Raw genomic sequence first — 21978 nt, forward strand, 5'->3', positions numbered from 1 at the left:
CTTTTCCTTTCCTTTCTTTCTTCTTTTTCCAGTCCTGGTTTTTGAACTCAGGGCCGGGCACTGTCTTTGGGTTTTTCTCAGGGCTAGAGCTCTACCACTTGAGCCACAGCACCACTTCCAGCTTTTTTCTGTGTATGTAGTACCAAGGAATTAAACCCAGGGCTTCAGTGCATGCTAGGCAAGTACTCTACCACTAGGCCATGCTCCAGTTCCTGGGTATCTTAGAAAATCCTTTAAGCTTGACACAGTGGTTCATACCTGTGTTCTTAGCAGTCCAGAATCAGGATTAGAGCTAACATAGGCTACATAGGGAAACACAATGAGCCAAATTCAGAAACTGAAGAATAAAAGTTTTTCAACCCAAACATTTCTCCATACCATTTCTCCAGATCTATTCCCTATATCTGTAGCTCACTGTAGATCTGTAAACAGTATCATAATCTTCTCACTCATCTCTGTTTTCTGTAGGATAGAATATTGATATATATCAGGAAAGTGATAGCGTCACCTTTGTATGTATGCCTGTGTTTCAGTCCTAGGGCCTGAACTCAAGTTATGAGTTCTGTCTCTAAGCTTCTTTTGCTCAAGGTTAGTGCTCTACTACTTTTGGTGGTTTCTTGGACATCAGAGTCTCTTAAACTTTCCTGACTGGGCTGGCTTTGAGCCAAGATCTTCAGAAAGCTAGGCTTACAAGCATGAGCCACCTCGGCCCAGCTGTTTCTATTTTTTTAAAAATATATATTAAATAAAGTCACAGTGAAAAGACAAACTGTTAGGAGGTTCACCTGACTGTTGATAATTATTGAATAGTTCCCAACAAAGGACCTGTGTAATGAGTCATCTCCCTCTTATTTCTTAGATGGCTCACTCATTCAGAGTGGATTAGACACAAAGTATTGGGGGTCATAGTGAACTTGGAGTCCTGATAAGTTGTAAAGCCTCAAGAAATAGTGGTTTACCACTATGGAAAGCAGTATGTCGTTTCCTCAAAAGGCTAAACATAGAGCTCCCCTATGACCCAGCAATTCCACTACTGGGCATTTACCCATTCATCCAGAAACAAGGACATACTAAAGCCACTAGTATAATGATGCTCATTGCAGCACTATTTCCCATAACAAAGATATGGAACCAAACCAGATGCCCCTCAGTTGATAAGTGGATCAACAAGATGTGATATTTATACACAATGTAATTCTATGCCATCATCAGAAAGAATGACATTGCATCATTCGTAAGGAAATGGAAAGACTTGGAAAAAAAATCATATTAAGTGAAGTAAGCCAGACCCAAAGGAACATAGGCTCAATGGTTTCCCTCATCTATGATAATTAGTACACATCTAGAACTTTCCTAGCAGAGGATTACAATAGCCCAAAACCTAGATACATAAGGCTATATAGGATGAGGCCAAATTAATGGACCTCCAGGACATGGAAACAAGAGCTTAATTATAAGTGACTATTATTCTTTATGTATTATGCTTTTCTCTCTTCTCTTGTGTTGCCCTTTGGTTAACCTCATATTGTTACAGTATCCTACGTTGTTACCTTGTATATTATATAAATGTTTACTTGTTTGAAATAGGAGGGGAAAAATGAGGGGAGGGAGTAGGGGGAGGGAAATGGGGACAAAAACATAAGAAGGGATATTAATTTGTGTGAAGTAATGCACCTTCCATCTGGCGAATATAACTGTGATCCCTCTATACATTGAAATAAAAAATTATATAAAAAGAAATAATGGTTTACACGTGGTATTGGCAGAAAGGAGTATGTTCTTGCTTGATTTATATCATGTACAAGAAGCAAAATGCCCATACTAGACAAGAATCTTATAAACTTGAACTTGAACCCATTGAACCCATTGACGGAAGGAAGCCTTTCTCCTCAGGTATGTGCAATCAGTAAGTATGCTACATTGTGTTTGTTGATATTGTGTTGTTGTTGTTGTTGTTGTTGTGTTATGTCAGTATTGGGGCTTGAACTTAGGGCCTCACATACTTGCTTTGTTTTTTTCTCTCAGGGCTGGTGTTCTACCACTTGAGCCACAGCTCTACATCTAACTTTTTGCTGGTTAACTGGAGATAAGAGTTGTTCACACTTCTCTGTCCAGAGATAAGAATCTCAAATTTATCTGCTTGTGTGGGCTGACTTCAAATCTTGATCCTCAGATCTCAGCCTCTTGAGTAACTAGAATTACAGGCATAAGCCACTCTTTCCCTGTTATTGTTTGTTGATACTTTTTTTCCCATTTTATACTCAATTGGTATTATATCATTCCTAGTAAGGTTGGGAACGTGAATTTTTCCAAGAGATTCAGAAAGGGGGAGGAAATAATTATGTTTCAACCCCTTTATTTCATGGATGGTAAAACAGAAATGTTGAGTAGGAAAGTGACTTGGCTGGAGGCCACGGACCATCTACTCTCAAAGGAATCAGCTATTGGGAGATCTAAATTTGTCTTTTCCTCTAAATAGCCTTGATGTGGAGCGATGGGAGGGAGGAATTAGAGACCAATGGAGAGAAAAGCAGCAACAAGGCCAAGGAGGTGAGGAGCTGGAGAATCCGTTGTTTTATAAACTTTAAATTCCAGACCGCTACGCTATAATTCTGTCTTGAGAGTCCATTAGGGGGAAGTCATTTTGGTGACTTGGCTAAGCTCCATGGGAGAAGGTGCCTTGCCATCTAATTTGTGAATATGTTACAGTGAGATGTCATTAAGATTCTCTCAGCCACTTGGGAATGCGGGATGGGAGGAAGTGTTTGTTTTATAGTTCCATAGCTCATGATCCTGAGTGGCTCTCAGTATTCATTCATTCATTCATTCACTCATTCATTCCAACACAGTTGATGAACACTCGTGTTCATTCGGTATAACAAACTATGTTGGATGTTTTGCATTTTTAAAGTTAAATCATTTGAGCTGTGAGTTAAATGATTAAGGTCAAGAAACCATCTCTTCATTGAGAAGCAAGGAAGCTTGCTTCTAAAACAGTTTAAAGTTGATTTGAAATACTGTGAGCTGAAAAGATAATGTTCTCCTAGATTATTTTGTTCACTTAGTTATCAAGAAAGAACTTTATTTTTTTTGTTTTGTTTTCTTTTTTTTTATTGTAATTAGTAAAAGGGTTACATGATATTTGCCAGATAGAGGGTGCATTAATTCACATACATTGATACCCTTTCACATGTCTTGGTACCCGTTTCCCTCCCCCCCCACACCCCCCACCAGTCTTGGTTTTCCCCCCTTCCCTATCAAATTTCAAATATCCAAATACAAATAAGTTCAATATATCAGATAACAAAGTGAGATACTATAACAATATGAGATAACCAAGGGACAGCAAAGGAGATGAGAGACAACATACTACATTAAGGACAACAATCATTCATTATATGGCTTTTGTTTCACTATCCTGGAGGTCCTTTCAATTAGCTTCACATTATATGTCCTTATGTATCAAGATTTTGCTCTATTGCAAATCTCTGCTAGTAGAGCCCAAGGTTTCTACTGATTATGATGAATGAGGGAAACCATTGAGCCTAAGTTCCTTTGAGTCTGGCTTACTTCACTTAATATGATTTTTTCTAAGTCTTCAAGAAAGAACTTTAATGTAACAATCTCCTTGTAGGAATTTATCTCAAAGATATGCTTGCACATATCTGAAGGATGCCCATATAAGATTTTTTATACTATTCTCATGAAAATTTCAATATAATCTGAATATCATTGTCCCTTTGAGGCCATGAATTCATCCAACTCCAGACAGAAAATATTTGAGAATAAGATGATATATTTACTAAACACACACAGACTATTTTCCTGTCATTGTTCCCTAAACAGTATAGTTTATATAGCATCTACACTGTGCTATGTCAATTGCCTATGCAAATATCAGCTACAGATGATTTATAGTATATGGGTGAGAGCCTGTAGATTGCATACAAATATTCTGTCAGTTTATACAAGGGACCTGACCATCTACTGATTTGGGTAAATCGCGGACGGTCTCTGGACCAATCCTCATGGAGAAGTGTGTGCAGAATAAGGAACTGGTTAAACAATACTGCATCCACATAATGGGTGGGGGGAAACCAACACATAGAGGCTGGGTGCTCAGATGGTTCCCGCCTTTAATCCCAGCTACTCGGGATGCTGAGATTTGACAAGCAAGGTTCAAAGTCAGTCCAGGAAGACAAATCTAAGAGATTAGCTCCACTTAATCAATAAAAGCTAGATCTTAGAGGCATAACTCAAATGCCATTTTTGAGTAAAAAAAGCTGAGAGAGGACTTGAATTCAAAGGGAGAGGACTTGGGTTCAAACCCCAGTAATATGACATACCAAATTTATCCTCTAAACACACACACACCATGCAGGTACTTACTTAAATTCTAAAATATTTGATTTGTGTACCAGCTTAAAATTCCACTGGCATTATTCTCTTGCCTGGATTTGTTAGTGCATTGAAGCTGCTAAATCTAGTCATTTTCTAAATCTAGTCTTCTAAATTTTATTATTCAATATTCTTCAGAAAGAAAAATTCCTTTCCCCCTTCCTTTGTTTTCTTTTTCTTTTTCACTATATAACATACTAAATGACTTTTTAAAACTGCAACATCCATTATTATTTAGTTGTTGATATTTTTTCATTTTTGAATTTTGGAAGTTGTTCCAAGTCTTGGTCTTTGAGCCTCCGTGCTTTCTGACTAAGTAGTCAAGGTTGCAGAATTACTTTGGGTTTTCTTGGCCTTTGACCAGGAAACAACCACTTCCTTGTGATTTCCTGAAACCTCTTAGTGGATAAAAGAATTTAGAAATCAAGATATGTCTCTCGTAGGATGTGCTTCTTGGTTTGGGGATGATCTCAGTGCTAGATCTTTATTGTGCACAATGCTAATTTATCTCAATATTGCTCATGTTAATCTAGCTACTGATGGTTCTCTCAGGCTCTTCACTTTCTAACCTTCTTCCTCTCAAACAGAAACCTCTGATTCCTGACTACATCCAAGTTGCTTAGATTCTCTATTCTATAACATGTCCAAAATAGTTTTAGAATATCAGTTCTAACTACAACCAAACAAGACATAAACTAAAACTTGGCTTCATTTACAGTGTGTGTGTGTGTGTGTGTGTGTGTGTGTGTGTGTGTGTGTGTGTTTGCTGGTTCTGGAGCTTAAACATACCTCATTGAGGGCACAAATATAACCAAAATTAATTCTATTGTAATATATCTGTACATTTATACCATTGCGAGCTAGAATTATTCCACTGTCATTGATATCTGTGCAAAGTTGAAATTCAGTCCTAGTTTCTATTGTCAGTTAAAAAAGAGAGATAAGGCAAAGAAGAATAGGTTGTATAGTAAGTCAGTATTTAATTGAAGAGTGGAAAAAAATGAAACATTTATTTGCTTGCCTCTGCATAAAAAGAATGTACTGGGAATAGACCATTGGTTCTGAGAGGAGTTAGGCTTCATTTTTCACTGTGTCTATATAAAAGCCTTGTGCTTTTAAGCTGTTAAAACATGACTATATTATTCATTAAAAAGATCAGTGTTAAAAGTTGCAAGAACGACTCCACTTTCATTTCTTCCATTCACTTTTCCCTCACTCACATTAACTGAAGCTTTGCTAATTGAGTGCAGGCACAACCATCGCTCCTAGTTGGAGGCCCAAAAACTCCAATTACGGTTACCTTGATTTTCTGCCTTTGGCTTCACTCTGAGTCATAGAGCCCAGAAGGCTGCGTCTTCCAACCCACTTGAACCACAACACCAGGACATTTCCATGAGCCATCGCAGTGCATACTTAAGCTGTGTCTAGATGTACTTGTTAAGTTTCTCAGGAATCTTTTTTTAATGATTCAGTGCATTCTCTCTCTGAGCTGCATTTTGTCACTTTCAAACTTCAACAGATGTATTTGGCTCATGGTCAGTTTTTGATTCTCATAGATGAGGAATTTTTCATTCTCTGTTCTGCCTGCGTACTATAAAACCCACAGGCATGTTTTCAGTTCAATGTGCTAGTCTCTCTCTCTCTCTCTCTCTCTCTCTCTCTCTCTCTCTCTCTCTCTCTCTCTCTCTCTCTCTCTCTCTCTCTCTCTCTCTCTCTCTCTCTCTCTGTTTTCCCCCTCTGGCTTGCATTTAATTTTCCCCCAACTCTTCTGAATGCTCAGGTATATCTCCAGGGTCATAGGCATTTTCTTAGTGCAGGAACATCTCTGAAAATTTAGTGTTGATGCCAAAGGGGAATAAAATCCAAAATAAGTTTGGCCTAGTGGTAGAGTGCTTGCCTAGCATGCACGAAGACCCAGGTTCAACTCTTTGGTACCACATACATAGAAAAAAGTTGGAAGTGGTGCTGAGGCTCAAGTGGTAGAGCTCTAGCCTTGAGAAAGTCCAAGGACAGTGCTCAGGCCCTGAGTTCAAGCCCAGGACTGGTAAAAAAATCCAAAATAAGAACAATGTGTAGGTTTGGTAGTCCTCACCTGAAATCCCAAAACTGGAGAAGTGGATATAACAAGATTGTGAGTCCAGTCTACTTCAGGAGAGAGAATGAGGTGGAGGGGAAAGATAGAGTGGGGAGAGAAATATGGAGAGTGCAGTTTGTGGGTGTAAGCATCCTGAGCGTACCTTCTTCCTGGGAAATAGCTTTTAGTCTGAATTATGTGGATTGGCATTCCCTTTTACTCTCCAGAGCTAGGAGCATTTCAACTACAAATTAATAGGGGTTTGTACATATTGCTAAGTGTGTCATATGTCCTGTTGCTTTATATAATGGTGATTGCTAATTGTCAGTTGTTCTAGATCTCAGGAGTCCAAAATATTATATAAACATAGAGAAGTCCAGGAACTTTACTTTCCCCCCTACCCCCACCAGTCCTGGGGCTTGAACTCAGAGCCTGAGCACTGTCCTTGGGCTTTCTCAAGGCTAGAGCTCTGCTGGTTGCACCACAGCACTACTTTTGGCTTTTTCTTTGTATGAGGTTTTGAGGAATTGAACCCAGGTCTTCCTTTGTTTTCTTTTTTTAAACATTATCTTTATCTGGTGAGGATATGGAGAAAGAGGAACCCTACTACACTGTTGGAGGGAATGTAAACTAGTACAACCACTCTGGAAGGCAGTTTGGAGGTTGCTCAAGGACTAAAAATAGGCCTTCCCTATGATCCCACCATACCACTCCTGGGCATCTACCCTGAACGTCATAACCCAGGATATGATAAGGACACCTGCTCAGCCATGTTCACCTCTGCACTATTCACAATAGCCAAGCGATGGAAACAACCCAGATGAATGGATACAAAAAAATGTTGTGTATATATACAATGGAATTCTACATAGCCAACAGACAAGATAAAATAATGGCATTCTCTGGGAAGTGGATGAAACTGGAGCAAACCATGTTGAATGAGATTAGTCAAGACAAAAGGAACAAAAGGTACATGGTATCCTTAATATGTGGATATCAGATCAAACACTAAAAGAGCGATGACTCAATATTTGAGGACCCAAGGTTACTGACACAGTCTTGGAGATATAAATATATCTACATAGACCTAAAAATTTATGATGTGATATATACTCTATAGACATAATGTTATATTATATAGATCAATATGCATCTCTGATACATAGACTCACAGCTTAATTTTAATTATGTTCTAAAATTCATGTGCCAGTGATTGCATATAGAGATTCCCTTCTTGAATACTTGTTTGTTAAATATGACATTTGGAATATTACGTAAAAGTCAGTGTTAAAAATCTTTTAATAAAAATTATCTTTAAATAGTTGAACAAAGAAGCCACCATATAGCACAGTAGTTTATGAATAAAATGAATCTTAATCAACGTCATCCCTTTCAATATTTTCAACATTTTCACCCATCTGTTCCTGCCTTCACTTCTTACTTTTGAAAGATATACATTGAATTCGTTGTTTTTCTCTGTAGGTCTACGATGAGGACTTGAACTTGATACCTGACACTCACTCACTAGCTAGTGATCTACCAACTGAACCATGGCTCTAACCCCTGACATTGAATTCCTGAATACAGTCTCCCACTCCCACTTCAGGTCTCCTTTTCAGTCATCTCCACTTCTTTCCTTTAGCCCACCCCACCCCTTTCAAGTACCCTTTCAAGTCTGGAAAGTAGCCTCAGTGTGCACAGGATGGAAAGGAGCTAGGAGGGAGAATAGTGACATCAGAAAGAGCTTTGTATCCAGCATCAGGTGTCCTGCCTTTGCAACTTGGTCTTTTTCTGTGCTAGGAAGACTTTCATGCAATATTATCCACAGCATGTGACCTCTAAAACATATACTCATTTTCTTCAAGATATAGTGGATTTTTTTAGGTCCATGATCTCCCTGATATGTGGATATTAGATCCAAACAGTACAAGAGTGATGATTCAATACTCAGGTACTCAAGATCATTGACATGAACTTGGAGATAGAACTATAACTACATAAACATATAAATCTATGATGGGGTATATATTCTATACCTATCTATATCTATTATATAGATCAATATGTAGATCAATATGTATTTATGACAATAGATCAAGTCTCAGCTTACTTTTAATTTTGTTCTTAAATTCATATGCCAGTGATTGCATATAGAGACTCCATTCTTGAATACTTATTTGTTAACTTGACACTTGAAATATGATGTAAAAAATCAGTGTTAACAAAAATCACTTAATAAAAATAATATAAAATAAAATATATGGAAAAATGTATAGTGGCTTTTTAGAACAGTTTGAGGTCACCACAGTCTAAGGCAAAGAGGCAGACATTTTCTTTTTCTTTTTTTTTTTTGCCAGTCCTGGGCTTGAGCTCAGGGCCTGAGCACTGTCCTTAGACCTTCTCAAGGCTAGAGCTCTACCACTTGAGCCTCAGTACCATTTCTGGCTTTTTTTCCTATGTATGTGGTACCGAGGAATCTAACCCGGGTCTTCGTGCATGCTAGGCAAGCACTCAACCAGTAGGTCAAACTCCCGGCCCCAAGGCAGACATTTTCTACTTGCCTCCACCTATGCACAGTCTCTACCACTACCAACAACTCCTCTCCTCTCACCATACTAGCACCTGTGTTGCTATCAATGGATCCATTCCAATATCATCACCATCCCCAATCCACAGGTGGTTCTGGGGTTGTCCCTTGGTGTCACACATTCTATGATTTGGGGCTTCATTGTTGCCACAATTTTGTCTTTCCTACAATGTCACAGAGCTGGAAATCTATAGTAAATAATTTCAGATAGGTTTCTCTCAGTTGGCAATATCAACTAGAGAGTCCTTCATGTGTTTATATGGCCTGACAGTGCCTTTCTGATTAGCACAGAATAATACAGATATGGATAGATCATCGTTCATTTATTCCTTCACAGACTGCAGTACACCTGGCTGCTTCTGTGTCTTTTAGTGGTTGTGAGTAAAACGGCTGTTAACATGCATATGGATGCAGGTTTTCGTGAGGACACTTGAGTTTTCAACTCATTTGGTAAATAATACAGAATGGAATTCCAGATTGTGTAGTAAGAGCTTAGAGCCATAAAGGGAAACTACACTTTGTCCATAATCTCTGTGATTCCCCTTCCCTTTCCCAAATGAGCAAAACAAAGGGAACAGAAATCAAAACCAGCAAAAACAGGGAATTAAACACAGAGAAAAAAAAGAAAAGAAGAGAAAATGAAAGGAGTGGGTAACCCTGCTTAAAAAGAAATGTACTGGGCCAGGAACAGGGCCTAGTGGTAGAGTGCTTACCTAGCATGCACAAAGCCTTGAGTTCAATTCCACGGTACCACATACACAGAAAAAGCTGAAAATGGTGCTGTGGCTCAAGTGGTAGAGTGCTAACCTTGAGAAAGCTCAAGGGCAGTGCCAAGGTCCTGAATTCAAGCCCCAGAACTGGGGGAAAAGGAAATGTACTCATTAACACCCCTCTGTATGTTACATTGACAATAAAATTTAAATTAAGAAAACAAATAATGTTTACATTTTCTCATTCTTTCTGTTGTATATAAACACAACTTTATATCACTAGAAAGGAAGAAAAAAGAAGAAAGAGGAGGAGAAAGAAGAGAAGGAGGAAGAAGAGGAGGAGGAGGAGAGGAAGAGAAAAGGAGGAGAGGAGGAAGAGGAGCATGAGGAGAGGAAGAAGAAGAGGAAGGGGAAGAAGAGGAAGGAGAAGAAGAAGAGGAAGAAGAAGAAGAAGAAGAAGAAGAAGAAGAAGAAGAAGAAGAAGAAGAAGAAGAAGAAGAAGAAGAAGAGGAGAGGAGGAGGAGGAGGAGGAGGAGGAGGAGGAGGAGGAGGAGGAGAAGAAGAAGAAGAAGAGGAGGAGAAGGAGGAGGAGGAGGAGGAGGAGGAGGAGGAGGAGGAGGAGGAGGAGGAAGAAGCCACCAAACTATCTTACATAGTGGTTGGGCCATTTTAGATTCCCACTGGCAATGAATAAGAGAATTCCTCACCAGCATTTGGTGCTCTCCTTGCCTTCAATTTTGGTCAATCCCAGAGGTATAGAGTGGAATCTTGTTTTTACTTTTTCATTTCCCTGATGGCATGTGTTGTGGCATATCTTTACATACACTAGTTTCTGTGTATCCTTTGACGTGTCTGTTTGGATCTCATGCCCATTTTTCATGTAAGTTACTGATTTCCTTATGTTAAGTATCAATCAGTGTCATATTTTGCTCAAGTCCTCGATTAAATGTGTCTTTTGTAAGTCATTTCTCCCAGTCAAGGGTGATCATTTTATAATCTCTTGACATATCCTTTCCAGAATAGAAAAATTTCAACTACAGTTGCTTTAGTTACGTAGGACTGGGAATGGCTTGTTATTTTAGGGTCAGCCATCTTATACTGTCTGCTACATAGGGTCAGGAGGATGAGAATACAGGATGCCCAAGAATATTGAACACTATGAAACCAGCAGTGTTGACAAGTGTAGATGGTTCCATGTGGGCAGGATTAAAAACTAGCACAACTGGCAATGTGTCACATTTTTTTTTCTGTTAGGAGGATGGGGATGGAAAGTGTGGGATGCAGCTCACTCTGGGCAGTGGCTCTGAATGTAGATGCAGGCCTTGTGGATGTGTTGTGTAAGTGCAGACAATACTGACTTTTATGGATTGCTTACTTACTACTTTCTGACAAGAGGGGACCTTGAGCTAAGGATAGGTTAAAATTTTTTCTTTCTTCTACCTTCAGAGATAGAATGTTTTTCATTACCAAAAGTTTTCTGGAAAACTATCTCTGTCTATTCCTTTGAGTGTTAAAACCAGCTCTGATTCCTAGGTAAATAAGGCTCATGTAGTTAAACCCCTATTTAAAAGTTTTGTCCAGTAAATGACAGAACAAAACTCAAACTCAGGTCTGAGAGACTGTAATTCTTGAGCTTTTAAATGTGATCCCATTCTTCCTTCTCCATGACTTGTTTTCTTGGGACTATAAATTAAAGAGATTGAAAGAGAAATTTAGGTCCCAGAGTGGCCCAGAGAAATAAATTACTCAAAGTTTTAAATAAGGAATATGTCGCTCTCTGGAGCACTTAAAATATTCTAAATCTAAAGCTTCGAAGTTGCTTTCCTAGGATGGAGCATTAAGCATCAGAGCCAAGATTTCAAAATGCTGTGCAGAAACTTCTGGCACACAAAGCATGAAAGGAGGATGACAAATACATGTTCAGTTTGCAGGGTTTGTTGCTGTGTGCAAAGTTATCTTTTATGACCTTTTGGGACCGTAAGCATTGAGGAACACCCAGCCAAGGTAAGACTGTTGCTGTTATTTGTAGGGGGACTTTGGATAATGGTGTTATTCAACAGAAAAGAGACTAGACTAAACTGTATTCTCTCATCAAGATAATTGTGCAAACTTCTGCTAAGCTTCTTGGACAATATACCAGCAGGCATTCTTCAAGGGCAGGTTTGTTCAACAAAGTGTTGCCTGACTTTAAAAGAAATTATCATAATAAAAGTGAGAGGGAGGAAGAAGGGCTTTGTGGATAGTAAATTCATTTGTTAGACCAATAACAAATTTATTAAAAATAAAATAACAGCAACAAAGCAGACTCATGAAGTTACAATCCCTGAGTGGCTTCTAAGTGCTCTGTAATTGTGTAAAGGCTCAGTTAAGCAGAGGGCCGAGAGAGAGAAAGCAACAACTACAAGCAGAAACCTTTTGGAAGCATTTAAAGAGTTAGCAATGGCATACCTCCAATTTTCCATCTTTTATTTAACTCCTTTGAACTCCCACTAATTTCCAGGCAACACTGTGGAATTCCATTTTTAGCTTTGCCTTTTGAATTATTATTCCCCCCCCCATGTACAAATCTGTGTATGGAGATGGCCTCTTTTTTGCATTAAATTTTTTTCGATGGTCGCATAGTGTTCTCTGCCAGACTGATTTAAAAATAGAAATTAATTTGAACAAAAAAAATACATGTGTTCTGTAATCTTACCATTCAGAGACAATCACTGGAAAGGTTTTGATATGTTTCCATCTGGCATGTTTTTGAACTGGGCACCTGTTTTTCTTATATGGCTGACAGGGTGCTCTTTGGAGTAGTTGTCAAGAATATAGGATTTGCATGATCTGGGCCTCTTCTCACTACTTGAAGGACTTGGGGTACACAGAGCAAGTCAGAAGGATCTACCTCCCTAGTGTTGCCTTGGGTATCAATTACTTACAGACATTTCAAAGGGAGAATGAGAAAAAAAAACAGCTTTACAAGAAGTTTCCGTGCTTACTAAACACTGACTCAGTGCTAACTGATCACTATGATTGTTGCTCTTAATATTTTGACTATACTTTACCACTCTAATTTTTTTCATGGACATGATTTTTCATAAGTTCATAAAATTGTATTTTATGGTCCATTAGTCAACTCTATGTTGTCAACTCCAAGGAGGGAAAGTTTATTTGGGGGTCAAAGTTTTAAGCAGTCCTTGGTCACATACCTTTATGGCTCTGGGCCTGTAGGGAGGCAGACCAGCATGGTGGATGGTGGATAAAAAGTGCTTCTCTAAGGGAAGCCAGGACCTAGAGGCTGAGAGGAAGAGTTTGGGAGCCAGATATTTCATTTGTATTAAGCAGATATCATTGCTGTGACAGATATCTGACAAAAACAAGGCAAGGAAGAAAAGATGTATTTTCACTTATGATACCAGAGGGTTCTGTTCCTTGTTGCTTGGCACTGTGTACCTGGAAGAACAACACAGCAGCAGGGGCATGTGGTAGACAAGGCTGTTCACCCCAGGCTAGGCAGGAAGCAGAGTGATGAGGAGACTGGGAGCAGGTACAACCTTCCAAGTCACCCCCCCCCCACTCCTGTGACCTCCTTCTTCCATCTCTTAAAGTTTCCAGAATTTCCCAAAATAACACCAATAGCTGGGACCAAACACTTAACAAATGAGCCTGCACCTTCAGAGACCTACATTCTATACAACTCAACCCCATCAAATAGCTCATTCACTATGAATGGATGGATGGATTCATTCATGGAGAAGTTAGCTCTCTCGTGACCCCATCAACTTCAGCAATGTGATAACTTAATGACAACTTGCTTTCCAGCTTGAGACTTTGGGAGGCACACTTGAGAGTCAACTACTATGCAGAGATTTATTAGAAATCAATTCTTTGTGTGTATGTGTTTGTGCTAGCACACTTTTGTGTGAGCATGTATATTATTCAATAAAGATCTTAGTTGACATAACTTTCTTTGATGCTAGTGTTTATTACCACCTTAAGAATCCCCTACCCCCGGAAATAGAATATCAAGGTAGGAAAACTTTGACAATTTTGAGATCCTTAATACATTTTTAAAAGTTGTCCCTGGGGCCAGGAGTTTGGCCTAGTGGTAGAGTGCTTGCCTAGCATGCATGAAGACCCAGGTTTGATTCCTTGGTACCACATACATAGAAAAAAGCTGGAAATGGTGCTGCGGCTCAAACAGTAGAGCTCTAGCCTGCTCAAGCTCAGGACTGGCCAAAAAAAAAAAGTTGCTAGGTCTATGTTAGCAAGTCCATCTCAGTTTAAGTTACAAGGATTTTCTTCCACGGAACACTTTTGGGCATCTTATTTTCAACTACAGACTCTATGTTGAATTGCCTGCATACTTTTTACATCTTTGAGATTTTGCATTGTACTTAATTTGTAAGCACATGGATTTAAATGGAGCTTGAAATCATGTGCATTTAGATCGAAAATTGCTTTTGATGTGCAATGGCCCAGCTTTTATACTGTGAGTTAACTACTGTGTTAATCTGCTTCTGCAACCATAATGAATGTGTCTGTGGTTAGGAGGTTTATGAAGAACAGAGTTTTATTGTGCATAGCTCTTAACAAGTGGTTGGTGGATTTGATACCAAAGGACGGAATGCCATCTGTTTCCAAGATGATACCTTGAATATCACAATCCTACAGGGTAGACAAGCACTATACTGGCTTATATTTTCTACTCACAGACTTCCCTACCTGGGCTGGCTTTGTACCAAGACCCTCAGATCTTAGCCTCCTGAGTAGCTGGAATTCCAGGTGTGAGCCACCAGCATTTGGTTCAATTCCACCTTTGTGATGCAATCACTCCCATTGGTAAATTCGAATTTACAAAAACTTGTCAGAGCGGGGGTGGGGGGATATCCAGACTAGCCTAATAATTCTTTATTACTCTCACTTCTGCTTAATTTTTCTTTCTTTATCACTTTTCCCTAATGGTGTTAACTATTTATTAAATCATACATTTAAGCTGTTCCCAAGTAGATGAGCAGCTCTATGGAGGTAAGAACTATGTTCAGTCCTGTAGTCTTTGTCTAGGGAAATGTAGGAGACGATGTGGAAGCATGTAATAGAAGACATACCAATACAGGTTGTCTTATTTCTGCCACACAACCCATTCTAACCTGAAAGCTTATGCTTAAGTATTTGGAAGAGCAGAGTTCAAATGAAGACTTTCTAAACTACTGTACTCTTTGAACCACACCAGCTACATCCCCGGACTGTCTGCCTGATGGGTATTTTCTAATTCTGTTGGGAGCAGAGAGAATGAGAGAAAGGAGGAGTGGGGATTTCTGATGTGAATGTTCAGTATCAAGTTTCCCAAATCTTGTCCGCTTTGCCTGGAAGTCTGCAAGCTTGGGCTGGCTTTGGTCAGACCAGGCAGCTTTGGTCAGTCTGACTGAGCATCTTGCCTTGTCTTAGCTACATATCTCCTCTGAAAGTCTAAAAAGGGCCAAGGGGCCCTTCCAATGCAACCTTTCACAATGGCGTGCCTGGATTTTATTGAGAAAAGCCAATCCCCTCCCATCTGTCATTTGGCACTTAGCACTGTAGTTATTCTAGATGAGTGAACACTTGTGTTATATTTTCCAATAGCAAAGCGGAGGTCACCAGGGTGCCTGCAGTTTTAGCTGATTCCAGATGGGGTTTTCCTATAAACAAGTGCACGCGGGATATTTATGCCGTCCGTGGCACCTGACGCCTTAACACTTAGGACTTCTATGTAGTAGCCACTCTTCCTATAAGTCACTTTAGCACACTAAGTAAATATTTTAATATAGCCATGTCACTGTTTATTATAGAATGGCTTGGGCCCAGATCTTGCCTAATACTTGCTTAAAAAGTCAGTTTATACCATCCTTTAAAGTGAATCAAAGAATGCATAAACGCCATTCTTTTGTTACTCCCAACACTGTTTACTTTACTTTTCTGTAAACCTTGTGAAATGCTTGCTTACAAAAAGCTGACAGATGCCAGATTTTCTCATTAACTCGAGGTGTTTTCCAAGTGAGGAAGGTGAGGTGTGAATGTAGGCCCTGAAGTTTCTTCTCCCAGCCATCTTTTAAGGGACCTGGCTACATTGCCAGGGGAGCTTGACCCAGAGCCACCAAGCAGTGAATGGGGTGAGAAAGATTCTTAAGCCGTGCTTTGCCCTAGGTCAATGAAGACCACTTTGGCTGTTTGAGATCTGGGAAATCTGCGACATCAAAGGTGTGCTTCTGTCAGGCACTTAGTTAAAACACGTGATGATATTCCTTCCATAAAAAAATCTTGTGATATTTACCATTTGTTAGCTATGAAAAATCTTCAAAATACTTTCAGGGGCCCAAGCTGGTTTTGTTTAACTGGGAGTGTGCAACAGCCCAAATTAGGATTTCAGAAAATGGAATGATGAGTCAATTGACAGATTTGTCTATGAGAGCAACAAAGATACAATCTGTGGCAAGGAATGAAGGAATCTAGCAGGGAGTTGAGCACGGGTAGCTCTTACCTGTAAATCCCAGGAGGAATTGATTAGGAGGCTTATGGTTGGAGACCACCACCCCTCCCTTGGAAGTAAGTACAGGGGCAAGGTGGCCTGCATCTGTCATCCCAACTAAAGTGAGAAGTAGAAATAGGAAGACCACAGTCCAGGATGGTTAGAGCAGAAATACTTAGCTCATAAAGGGCATGTCAAGTAGTAGAACACCTGCCTAGAAAGTGCAAACATCCTGAGTTCAAACCCCACTACTGCCAAAATAGTAAGAATAAAATAATAATAGTAATAACAATACTACTACTACTAAAAATAAGACAGGGGTCTCTTATGTTTTATAAGCATCTCCTTATAAGCCATTTCCTAGAGGCAGAGTTGGCCCAAGAGCAGGATTCACAAAAGTGCCAATGGGGTTGTTTGGGGGAAATAAGAAATTGGCTATGTAGGGCCGGGAGTTTGGCCTAGTGGTTAAAGTGCTTGCCTAGCATGCATCAAGACCCGGGTTTGATTCCTCGGTACCACATACATAGAAAAAAGCCAGAAGTGGTGCTGAAGTTCAAGTGGTAGAGCTCTAGCCTTGAGAAAGTCCAAGGACAGTGATCAGGCCCTGAGCTCAAGCCCAGGACTGGCAAAAAAAAAAAAAAGGAAATTGGCTATGTATTGGTGGTAACTTCCACTGTATTCTTGACTTTAGTCAGAACAAGTTGTTATACTTTGATGTGTTAAAGTGGCTTTGTGACCACTCCATTATAGAAGTCATTTCCAAAAACATCATGCTTATTGGTATTTTCCATTTGTATTTGACAGAAGAACATCTACAGTCTTTGCACACTCCCAAGATGTCCATGCCTTGATGCTTGGTATCTGTAACAATGTCTTACACCACATGGCCACAGGTAGCCAAGGTTGCAGTTAAAGTTGCTGATCAGCTGACCTTAAGAGGCAGAGGTGATGCGGGATTGCGTGAGTGGGCCCACTGGAGCTGCAAACATCTTCAATGGTGGAAGAAAGAGAGCAGCAGAAGAGGAGGAGGAGGTCAGATGATGGCATGTTAAAAGAACTCAACACACTGCTGCTACTTGGAAGACAGAAGAAAGCCCTGTGAGCCAAGGGATGTGAGCAGCTCTAAAAGCTGGAAAAGATAGGAAAATAGATTCTCTAGAATCTCCAGAAACAGCCTCAGTCTTGAAGACAACTTGCTTTTAGCCAAGTGAAACCCGTGAAAACTTTCTCCTAGAGAGCGGGTAAGACAATAAATGTATGTTGTTTAAGCTGCTAACTTTGGGGATGGTTTTATAGGAGAGGAAGAGAAGTCATAAATCATTTATGACAGAAAATCATCTGCTGGAAACAAATATAGAAAATAGAAAGATAGACACAGAATTAAATAAAAATTATAATGCTTGACTGTGCACAAAGAGACCTTGTGAATTACTTTGCATACATTATTTCAGAGATGTTGCATCATCTGCCTTTGTAAACTTGAGCAGCTTTCCAAAACTTTAGAAGATGTATTCCACTTATGAATGACCCACCATATAAGGGATGGATTTCATAAAAGCATGTCATTAAGACACATGCACTTGTGTAGCTGATGATTTTAAACTTTTTGAGAAGGCACAGTAACTGAGAATATAGTAGCGATTTCCAGAGTGAGAACTCAGGGAGGAAGAAGTAATATTCGCCAAATGATACGAGTAACTTCTAATATATGATATAAGGACTTTAGTTAACTGAATTATATGCAATCAGCTTTTTCTATTGATAGGTTCCACTCCAAGAAAGTACAAAGTTCTGGATTCAAGCATAGAATACATATGTAAACAATTTTATCTGCCTCTGGTTATGTATGGCAGCAAAAACATATGATTGCAAATAAACAATATACAATTCAGTCCTGTTACCCACAGTCACTACACTGAACCATGGGCCCTTGACCACATTCCTCCTGCCTAATGGAAACTCTTTGTCCTATGACCAGCAATTCTCCTTCATTCATGAATTTTATACAATTAATTCTATTTCTACTTTTTTACCTCTTTTCCCTCCCAGGTCTCCCTAATTAGAACCCTCTTTCCACTCTAATAATTTTTATTTTTTAATTTTTTTTCTATGTATGTGGTACCAAGGAATTGAACCTGGGTCTTTGTGCATGCTAGGCAAGCACTCTACCACTAGGCCAAACTCCTGGCATACTCTATAATTTTTAATGCCATCCAGATCTTCCACATACTTATAATTATGTCCCCGCCTCTGCTCACAATTATTAGATGGCTTCTCATGTTATCTAGAATAAACCCACAATCTTTATTATGGCTTTGTAGACCCATCCTTTTATTGCTCTTTCCCTCTGGTTCTTTCTTTTTAAATGGCAGTTGTCACTATCTGCCATCTTTAAAAAAAAAAAAAAAACTGTTTGAGGGGGCCAGGAGTTTGGCCTAGTGGTAGAGCGCTTGCCTAGAGAGCACGAAGACCCAGGTTCAATTCCTTGGTACCACATACATAGAAAAAAGCCAGAAGTGATGCTAAGGCTGAAGTGGTAGAGCTCTAGCCTTGATAAAGTCCAAGGACAGTGCTCAGGCCCTGAGCTCAAGCCCAGGAGTGGCAAAAAAAACAAAAACAAAAACAAAAAAAAAATCCCTGTTTGATCAGATCTCTAACCCCATTAAATATGACATCATGACTATTTATTACTAATCAAAATATTTTATTTATTTATTTATTTATTTATTTATTTATTTGCTGGTCCTGTGGCTTGAACTCTAGGCCTGAGAACTGTCCCTGTGCTTTTATTTGCTCAAGGCTAACACTCTGCCACTAGAGCTACAAACCATTTCTGGCTTCTTCTGAGTAGTTTAGTGGACACAACAGTCTCAGATGTTCCTGTTTGGATTGGCTTCAAATCCATGAATCTTAGCCTCCTGAGTAGCTAGCATTACAGGTGTGAGCCACTGCTGCCCAGTTCAATAAATATATATTTTTAATTCTATTGTCCATTAAATAATAGTATAATGCCTCATTGAGAGTCTTTGCTACCTACTCTCATGTTGAGCCATGGTCCTTGAAATCCTCAAAGCTTTTTAACACTCCTTCCTTCCTCCCTCCCTCCCTCCCTCTTCTCTCTGTCTCTCTCTTTTCTCTTTTCCATTCTCTTTCTTTTGCACTTTATTCCTCTCTCTGTTATCTGTTCCTTTCCTTTCTCCTTTTATCTTTTTCTTCCTCCCTCCCTCCTCTCCTTCCCTCCTTCTCCCCCCTCCTTCTTCTTCCCCCTTCCCTTTGGTTCATTCTTATGCCAATACTGAGGCTAAAATGGAAGACCTCACACGCTCACTTGGCTTTTCTTATTTCTGCTCACTAGTGTTATCAATGTGCCTTCATTTCCAAATTTTTGTTGGTTAATTAGAGATGAAAGTTACCAATTTGTTCACTTTTTTCCTTTTAGATTGATTATATTTAAAAAGCCAGTATAATAATTTAATAACCTACAAAATAATTTCCTCATGGATCTTTTTTTCTGGAGCAGTTTTTGTTTTCACAGTTTATTAATTGTCTCATAGGAATAAATTGCACAATCATAAGCTGAAAAAATCACTGCAAAATTTTTACTTATGCTCTTTGCCCGCACCAGCATTGCAATTCCAATCTCAGTGACTTTCTTTGTGTTGTCCATACATTCTTTTCACTATTTTCTTGAGGATTGTCGTTGTTCTCATAAAAATCATGTCCTTGCAGGAATACCTCATGGATCTTTTTAAAGGGAATAACAATGAAACTTTTGTGTTCATTTTCTGCTGAACTCAAAGCTGAGTTATAAAGGGCTCACGCCTGTAATCCCAGCTACTCAGGAGGTTGAGATCTGAGGATCATGGTTTAAAGCCAGAAGGGGCTGAAAATTCCCTGCGATTCTTGTCTCCAGTTAATCACCACAAAGCCTGGAAGTGGAGCTGGGGCTCAAGTGAAAAGTACTAGTTTCAAGCAAAAAAGGTCAGGGTCAGGCCCAAGCCTTGTCCCTCTTCTTTCTTTTTCAGTCATCCATGCCTTGCCTCCAATTTGCTCTTTCTTTCTTTTTCTGAAAAGAAAAAAAATATATTTGAAGTGCAACTATCTGAGAAATGTGAAGAAAGAAGCACATGGACTTCTACTCATATTAAGAACTTTTCTATGTCTATATGGCCTTTGAGAAATGAAAGTATAGCTAGCTGCATTATTTTCTTAATCACAGTGGGTCTTGGCTTAACGTAGTCATAGTTTTGGTGGTCGATCCTGTGCTTTATGGAACCAGTGGTTTAAAAGGACATCAGAAAAGCCATCTTCCAGAGTCGACCTGCTCCTTTTATCACCTATAGAGTGACTGCTGCTCTCCACTTCTCCTCCAATGTCTTGATCCACAGCGGAAAGTTTACTGGAAGGTCACTTCTCTCCCCCACAGCCCCACTCACTGCATAGTTGTACCAATGACCCCTTTCTAAGCCAAGAGAATGTGTTACTTGGCATGAAACAAATGCCTTCTTCTCAGGAAACCTTCCTCAAGATGTGCTGCTAGTCAAAACCACCACACTCTGTCCTCACTTGCTCTGCCAAGTGCTGGAGCACCGATGGTCCTTGGGGCAAAGTGAGTCTTATCCCCACTGGGGAAGCATGGGGGAGTGGGAGTTCAGGGCCAGAAGCTACCCACTCTTCCTTCTCACTCCCTTCACCCTTAGCTTTCTGAGTCCTCTGCCTTCCAGTCCTTACTCTGTATGTGACTTCCTGAGGGAAGATATGTGTATTTCTACTATGCATATAGATTTTTTTAAAATCTCATTCCTCGGAAAACTGCATGCTGACTCCTCCTTGGGTTCTGGTTAAATACATAGCTCAGAGACAAATCCCTGTGAATGTGACTGGTCCCCTACCTGCTTATTAGCAGAGCCTGGACAGCGGTGCTCTGCCAATCCATGGCACAAAGCACTTTTCAAGCACTTCATGGGAGTCCCTATCCTCGACTCCTGGGAATATAGGAGTCCACCAAGACTCTCTTCTAATAGATCCTACAATTCTATAGTGGAGGTGAATGATTGAAAAAGCTCATGAAAATGTGCAGTTGTAGAGTCAAGTGCTACAGCACTTGACTAGCATGCGCATGAAGCCTTGGGTTTGGGTTCTATCCCCAGTAAGGACAATGAGGAGGAAGAGGAGGAGGAGGAGGAGGTATTCATGCTATAACGATAATGATAATGATGATGATGATGATGATCATGATGATGATGATAATAATGATAATAATAATAATAATGGTACCTTCTAGAAATTTTGGAGAAAGCACATGAGAACCCAGTCTCTTATATTTAGGTAAATACTTAACAACACAAGCAGTTAATAGCAGTTACAATGGTCATCATTCAGAAGAACATATCCCCAAAGAGATTTAGCTAAACCTTTGTGTATCCAGTACTTGCTCATATGTTGAGTCTTTTATTTGTGGGAAAGACTCTCCTCTTCTTTCCCACATGACAGGATTTTATCTTTCTAGAAAGTATTTGCGGTCCAAGTGGTGAACACATGAGTCAAAGGCAGTGGTTAACACATGACTCAAAGCCAACCTGAACCTTTCTTGAACCTTCATGGAAACTGATTAAAAGAAATTTTTTCCTTTGGGGATTTTTTTTAGTCAGTTCAAGTTTATTCAAAGATGTTTAGCATTTGCAGTAGGAAGGACAAGCCACTATGGAAACACCTAGGT

Source organism: Megascapheus bottae, chromosome 17 (assembly GCF_031878675.1).
Source record: "Megascapheus bottae isolate mThoBot1 chromosome 17, mThoBot2.hap1, whole genome shotgun sequence".
NCBI classification, from domain to species: domain Eukaryota; kingdom Metazoa; phylum Chordata; class Mammalia; order Rodentia; family Geomyidae; genus Megascapheus; species Megascapheus bottae.